The sequence below is a fragment of the Sinocyclocheilus rhinocerous genome, unplaced genomic scaffold (assembly GCF_001515625.1).
Source record: "Sinocyclocheilus rhinocerous isolate Xijiao unplaced genomic scaffold, SAMN03320098_v1.1 scaffold789, whole genome shotgun sequence".
Classification (NCBI taxonomy): domain Eukaryota; kingdom Metazoa; phylum Chordata; class Actinopteri; order Cypriniformes; family Cyprinidae; genus Sinocyclocheilus; species Sinocyclocheilus rhinocerous.
Window position 1 is genome coordinate 2,129,176 of NW_015667306.1, and position 8,056 is coordinate 2,137,231.

An 8,056-nucleotide genomic window follows, 5' to 3' on the forward strand; every position below is an offset into this window, starting at 1 on the left:
CCCATACCCGCATCACCACTATCACAACACATAGCTCAAATGCGCATAGGACATTTGCACTTCTGAGGGTTTTTTCCTCTCGTTTTATTTTTTCAATACGTGAACCTTCCACATCAAGATACCAAAATATACAACTGTTTTTGTCAAACTTGAATTGCATGGTAGAGCAATGAATTTTTGGTAGGTTAATGAATTAATTTGACCTTCTTTTTTCAGAGTAAATTTGTTTTGATTCTATTTTTAATCTGAGAAATGAAATGTTGTGTGCTTCTTCCCTTTTTTTTTTTTTTTTTTTTTTTTTTGAAAACAATATGAAGTAGCAGTGCTGCGTTATAGTGTTTTTAAGAAGTAAACCAAATTTTTAAAACCAGATTATAAAAACTTTATTCAAGTTTACCACATACAATAGTAATTCTAATGAAAAAATCTCCATGACATTCCTTAAAAATGAAGCTTTACCTTGACTCCGTAATCTTGGTGCGAATATGTGATCGGGACTCGCCCCTCCTCTAAAGAGTTGCCTCGAAGGATTAATGCAAGAACTGACGTTCGCCTAGGCAACAAAACTTCAAGCACTGAGCGTATTCCATGTATAGAGATACTAAAAGCTAATGTTTATGTTAAATCGTCTTTTACAAGAATGTAAATAATTTTGTGTTTGTGTTAAGTTTGCTACAATTTTAACACAAAGTATACTTCCAAGAAGTATGTAATTGTCAATATTTTGTCAATAAAGTTTTATCAATATGTTGCTCAGAATAAAATTACAGCCTTTTTGTTTTACAAAAAGAGGCCAAAATGAAACTTTTGTCCGGTATAGTGAATGGTTTAGGATGCATCCTTTTTTAGAAAATTATTATTGGACAGTATTGTATGGGTTGCACTGGCAGTTGTGTTCTTTCGATTCGGTCCCTTGGTCATTGTCCTTCAGGACAAACAGGCGAGGTATCGTAATTATCACTATTTTATCAATGGAATATTCCACCAGCTGTCTAATTAATCTGAGCGTATAAAGAATGTAACGGGGAAATGGACTGGTTAAAATGTAACACAAATAGAATGCTTACAACGGTCTTGAGCTCGATTTTTCCACAGCGAAGTGCTTGTTTTTTTCTTGCCTCATTTGCCGCTCAGTCTGATAGACTGGCATTAACCAGTTTTATTTCCATTGGTAGAAGAGCAGCGTCTGGTCTGTTCAAGCTACAAAGAGTCCTGCGAGCTTTTGTGAAAGTGCAAATCAGTTTAGGCAATTATCATACGAGTAATATGTGGGGGAAAGGGGATGCATTGAACAGTGGTCCACTTTAATCTGTTAATCCGTGGATCCAAGGGGGCCTGGTTGGACATAATTTAGTACAATCTGACTACCTCTCACAACGCGATAAGAGAAGGTTTGCAATGTGCCGCAAAATAGGAGCTTTGTTTAAAATCTTGTCGGCAGCAACGGCTGGAATGTATCTAGCCTTCGTTCTCAGTTCTTGTTTTTTATGAATAACAGACTATAGAATGCAAATATGAATTTTATAGTTGTATGTAAAATAGCCTACGTCAATTCATCTATTTTGCATCCATTTAAAAAGCACATTATCCTTAAATAATCGTAATTTTATAAATAAAATTGCATGAAATAAGTAGTAGGCTACTATTATTTTATTTAGCAAGCGTGACAAAATATTCCGAAATCCCAAGAAAGACCATTGCTGAGCGTTTTCGTGTTGTCCCCAAAACTTTTAATCGTAGTTTGATAAGGTTAAAATTGTCATTGGGCTACACATACACAAGGGGATTTTTGAACAGTTTTTGGACTATAACGGTAATAAAAAAAATCTGCGGAGAATACTATTAGCTTTGAAAAACCCCTAAAAGCTTTATTACAAACCCAGCTTTGAAATAGAGGGATTAGAAGGCTGAAAGGGTCCCACAATAGTTAGAAGAAAAGGTTTCATGCTAATGAGGTTAATGCCCTTTGTATCTCCGGACTCCACAACTTCATTACTCCTATCTCGGGCAACACCGAGCGGCTCAGAGCCCACAATCCACTCGAGCTGTTCCCTACCCTGCCTAAAGAAGGATTTGATAGCAGCCCTGTTCAAACTAGATAATTATATCTTTTCAAGTTGGAATTAAGATAAAGAAAGTGCAGTGAAGGCGGTGAGCCTTGATCCGCTGCAAACAAATTTGGCGCACTTTCTCCCTCCGTTGTGCCTCAAAAGACAGGACACCCCCTCGTTACCGCTCGTTCCCATTTATTAATTTTGCATTGCCGATTTCGCCAAATAGAACAGGCTTAGAATATTTTTAGTATTTGTTAACGTTATTTGAGTTGCGAAGATTAAATTAATTTTAAAGGACCTGAGTGTGCCCAGTAAAGAGCAAAAATGCAAGGGCATTTGAGAACCGAAGTAGGCAAGGCTACTTACATTAGCCTGATTTTAAAGTATGTGTTCAATTCAATCATGTGACAAACACATTATTAAAATGAAAAAACTCTTGTGTTTAAATTATTTAAATATTTTCTACCCACAAAAAAAAAAAAAAAAATCATTATTTGCAAACAGTGAGCGGTGGACTATGACTTCGACCTTGGCTAGGCCTATTAATAGATTTGCTTTTCTAAACAAGCATAAGGGCCATGGAACTCGCTGTATTGAGAACCTTCTAACCCGCTTAGGTTACCCCGTGCTGCGATAACTTGCTTCAGAAGCAACATGAACTTAAACGTTCAACAACGCCACGCTTATGCACAGGGAAAACGATCAATCACAGAGGGCCATTGCCATAATTCATCATACAGTGAGGGGAAAAAAGTTGGTGTAGCTTCCAAATGCTTGCAGTGGTTTCTGAAATTGAGGTCTGGGTTTTCAACCCAGGTGAAAAACCTGCTCCATAGCCTACGAGTGATGTTAAATAATTACCCGTCATTTAAAACAACCTCCTATCAAATAACCCCAATGACCCAAAACCTCTAATCTGCAATTACTAGCTTTAATTACGTCCGCTGATCCTACTAAAAGGCAGTTTTACAGTAGGCTACGTTGGACAGTCTGGACTCGTGTGCAAAATAAAGTTAGGCCTATGCCTTGATTAAAAATACACTACATGCATTATAGCAACGTATGTCACCGTATTGATGTAAGATTACCCTTAATTTTTTTTTTTTTTTAAAGTGTGATGGAGATTATTGTGCAGAATGTCCTCCGTTCTAGTTCCACTTCAATTTATTGACAGTTGGCAGAAACATAATAGATGTCTTTTGATCGAAGGTCCCGCACGATCCGAAATTATTTGCAGGCTTCTGCTTTATAGCTACTCTATTTCCAGAGTGCCGCGTTCCATGCAACTGGCCACTGAAGCTGGTTTGAGGTGATATTTATAGCCAGAACTGAAATGTGACGTCACGACAAACAGAATCTATCCAGTTTCACAAATTGCTTTTGAAACTGATCCTTGTAATGGGAGAATGAACCCCCCTCACAATTCCCGCGGCCTTGCCATAAGGTACAGCGATAAATATACAAGACTAATGAGCAATTACAAAATCATCACCCTTCAAATAATTTACGTTACAAATTAAATAATCTTAGATTCTCCTTTTATTATTAACGAAGGAAAGCCCTGAGAGTTTCCATTCTTAAATTGATGCAAGTCTGGAGTAGCCTAAATTTAGTCACAACTTCTTAGTATGGCACACAACTTAGTGCGACGGGAATTTAGGCTACTTCATTTTTGTAGCCTTGGTCCAGTGCATTGTAGCCTATTGTACAGCTGACAAATCCTGTAACTCGGCTTGAAGCCTCCTAACCCCACCCCAGCCCATTCACTAAACACACAAATATCAATGGGTCAAAGGTAAAACGCGGGTGACAGCAGCGGTGACACTGCTGAGACTTAAACGATCCCGTGTTATGGTCTTCACCTGCATTACTTCATTGACAGATTTAACAGCATTACATTTTTCGGCTTTTTCATCCGCATTTAAAAGTCTGTTCTCATTTCTCTGCATACAAAATACAGAGATGCAAAAACGTGTCAATCTATTGTTAGGCATATTAATGCGTCACCTTAACGATAGTAGGCTATGATTGAACCTTTTTGGTACTGTACTGACTTCAGGCGAATGCATTAGTCTCGCAAAAATGCATTTATATGTAGTTATTTGTAGATTTAGGTCCCTGTTTTAATTAATGGTGAATTGGAAACCACAGGAGGAAAACCTTCAAATCGCACAACAGCATGCAGACAAGCTACGAAAAGTCGACGGATTAACGTATGGAATAACCCTTTTTTTCTGAACTTAGATCGTTCGTATTAAGTAGAGCATTATTTATCGTGTCTACAGCTGTCAGATAGCTACAAAGGCGCTGAACTATGAACAACTTTCCACAGTAGGCCTATGTCCAAAAATGTCTTCTTGACCCCAATAATAAATAGCGTGAAAATACCGTCAAACATTAAAACCATGTAATCAAAGTAGACATTTCGGAATATAATAAAGAAATAATTTGAAATAATAAAATAATTTATATATATATATATATATATATATATATATATAGCCTAGAAATATTTTCAGAGACTGAGTAAGAAATACAGTGCAGCTCAACAGCATGGAGATAATGCAGGCAACAAAATATAACGGGATAGCACGCATTGTGGGCCATTTTAAGGGACACTGCAGTTATTTCTTATACTGTTTTGGTTGACAACTGAACAGATCCAATGCATTTATATTTGGGATCATCAACATGCAATATGTGGCTGCCATTAGACAAACTATACTGGAGCAGATTTGCAGGAAGAAGAGGATGAGGATGAAGAGCAAGTGGGAAATCTCTCTCAAATTTATTTTGTTAACATGGTAAAATCAAATTGAGGGGTGATTTTTTTTGTGTGAAATCACCATTCTTATCAAGGTAGACCTAAAGTTAAGCCTCATCGCCTGTCATGCATTTAGGCCTATCAAGCCTAATGCACGCACATACAGACCACAAATATTGTAGGCCTAGAAACAGACATGTAGCCCTTAAGCCTACAGGGCCTAAATAACGGAATTTTAACAATACTGAAATCGCACAGTGTATAAGTCGGTCAGTTTGCTGCGGTATCTTGGATCTTCTGCATGAGCCTGGTCAACTTGGTGGACTGACCAGTGAATTAAAACTAAATTCACACTGGACTTCACAGGTGCACTGCTTTAATAATTGTATATTTGAAAGCAACGCACGACTTTTGAAAGTATCACATTAGTGTTGTGGTCATTATAGCTTTTGTAATGTGTCATAAATGATATTTGAGCCTTTTATAACCAGCTAATACTGAAAAGTCGTAAGACGACGGTTTCAAGTGCAAGTGCAAAGCGTCTTTCATATGTTTTCTCAAGTTAAAGCTAAAAAAAAAACAATTATTATTATAAAAAAAAAAAAAAAAAAAAAAAAATTCCAAATGGCATTCCCTTTGTATAGCCTACTAATGTATTCCACATGGCAGGACTGTACACCTGATAAAATATCTCTGGGGCTTCGCTGTTTGGAAAATCCTCGATTCGTTCCCTAAATAAAATAAACAATGGCTTCACTAAATATATCACATGTGTTGCCGTATTGATTCGCCTCGTCTACTGCCCTCGTGGCCACTCCTCTCATATGTTGCTTAAGTTGATGGTATGCTTTCTTTCTAACACTAGTTCATTGAGTGTGTGTTTTGAAAGACATCATTACCGCAGCCAGCCTTGATTTAGACAACACACTTGAAATTATATATATATATCAACCCGATCTCATGAAAGTGCGTATAAATAGTACGCCAAGTAAAAACGAAAACTCGTGGTATTGATACGCAAAAATGGACTTTGGCGTGTATATGCTACGCGATGGGTAGGTTTAGGGTTGTGGGGTAGATGCGTATCATATGTACGCCAACAAATTTCGTATCATATGCACGCGAAAACTGCGTATTATATGCACGCCAAACACATGCGTATCATATGCACGCCAAAGTCCATTTTTGCGTATCAATACCACGTTTTCGTTTTTATTTGGCGTACTATTTATACGCATTGTCATGAGACAGGGCTCTCTCTATATATATACAGTGTGTGTATATATATGTATATGTATATGTATGTATGTATATGTATATATATATATATATGCCTTTCAGCCTGTAAAGTCTTGACCATTTTAAGGATAACACACAGGCACACACACACTGTGGTCTGGAATTCTCAGACTCCTTTCATTTTCAGTTGTTTTGACTTATGTCAATCCTTTGACATGCAGAGAGAAAATGCTAAACCACTTGACTTAACTCACTGTCAGTGTCAACCTCTGAAAGTCAAAGACTCTATTCCTGATTCAAATTGGCGAACCAGTCCCAAATGAACTATTGGTGTGTTGCCTAGACCAAACATTGTCCAACAGTTGCAGCACCCAAAAGCACACCAAAAAGAAAAAATGTTCTTAAAGGGAAAAAATTCTAATGATCCATGTTTAGCAAACAGAATTTAGTGGGAAAGTGTGGAGCATACAGGAGGAGTTGTGTGTATAATGAGACTGAAACGTTTGGTTAGAGCACTTTCTTATTTAAGAATGACTCCAGTTTTGGTGAGTATGTTATAAATATGTTTATTTATTTATATAGCCTAATTTTTAAACTGAATAATTAACAGAACTAATAACTGTACTTGGACAGTTTGTGAATGCAGTGCAAAAAAAAAAAAAATACTATAACACATGCAGACCCACACTTTCAACATTATGAATTTTGATATCACACACTGTTTTAGGAAAGCTCACTGTTTCCATCAACGGAACACTCTGAGAAGAGCACAAACTGAAAAAAGGAAGAATGATGTCACTGTACTGAAGTATTTGGGGTTAATAATAAAGCATTAAGATAATGTACTTTTCTAAATAAAATTTACTCTCAACTATTATTATCATATAAATTATTCACATATGATCAGAATCAGATCAGAAATCAGAATTACCTTTATTCGCCAAGTGTGTACAAACACACAAGGAATTTGTTGTGGTTTTTAAGGAGCTCTTGGTACATACATGCATACATACATATATGACATGAGAACAGAAAGAACAATTAAATAAGTAAGACTAAAGAAAATCAAACAAATAAATAAATAATAATAATAATGTGGAAAAATCTGGAACAGAAGAGAGTATATATATATATATATATATGATATTCAAACATACGTAAGCTGTATTTTTGGCAAGTTGACAGAAATTTTGATTACAGTGCATTTTCAATATGATTATTATATTAAATATTAAATAAAACTAAAAAAAGACCCATTAATACATTTAAAACTAAGTGCATTGGAGCTTTTTATAGTTTTACGTTTTGTGTTCTCTTCAGGTTGCTTTTTAATCTCAGTGAGAGAAAAAAGTAAAGCAGGCCACTTCACACGTGAAAGGTGGTGTGTACATGTGTGTGCGTGTGAGAAGCTCTCTCTTTCTCCTGCCCAGTCACTTGCTGTCCTTTTAGGGACTCCAGAGGCTAGTTAAAAGGTGTCTGATTCTCACCATGAATCTAATTAGATCCTTGACTGAGGTCTTAACATTTCCTTGAAGAAAGGAGAGAGAGAGAGAGAGAGAGAGAAGAAAAATAATTGTTCAGAAAGGGGAGGAAAGGTGCTAAAACAGCAACTCGTTTCTCCCTTCTATGAGCCTCCACCCCCATCCCATACCGGCCCCTACTGAAGAAAAACAAAGACCAGCAAGCTAATGAAGTTGGTAATTAAGAGGCTTCTGTCAGGCACAATGGGTAATTAGGAACTTGCTTCCCTTGGGTGTTAGTGGTCCAGTCTCATCAGTGCTAGGGTCTGCGGTCTGATCAAGGACACTGGGCTCTCAGACCCTTCAGAAAAATGGAGAGAAACGCTAATTTTCCCCTCAGTCTGACCTGAATCTGTTACATCTCCTCTGCCTGGTATTCAGCAGTTTTTCCCACATTTTGAATCTCATTTAGCCGAGATGTAAACTTGTTAGCGGGCAAATAGAGGAAGCTGTGTAAAAGAGCAGGTGTGGTTCATTCA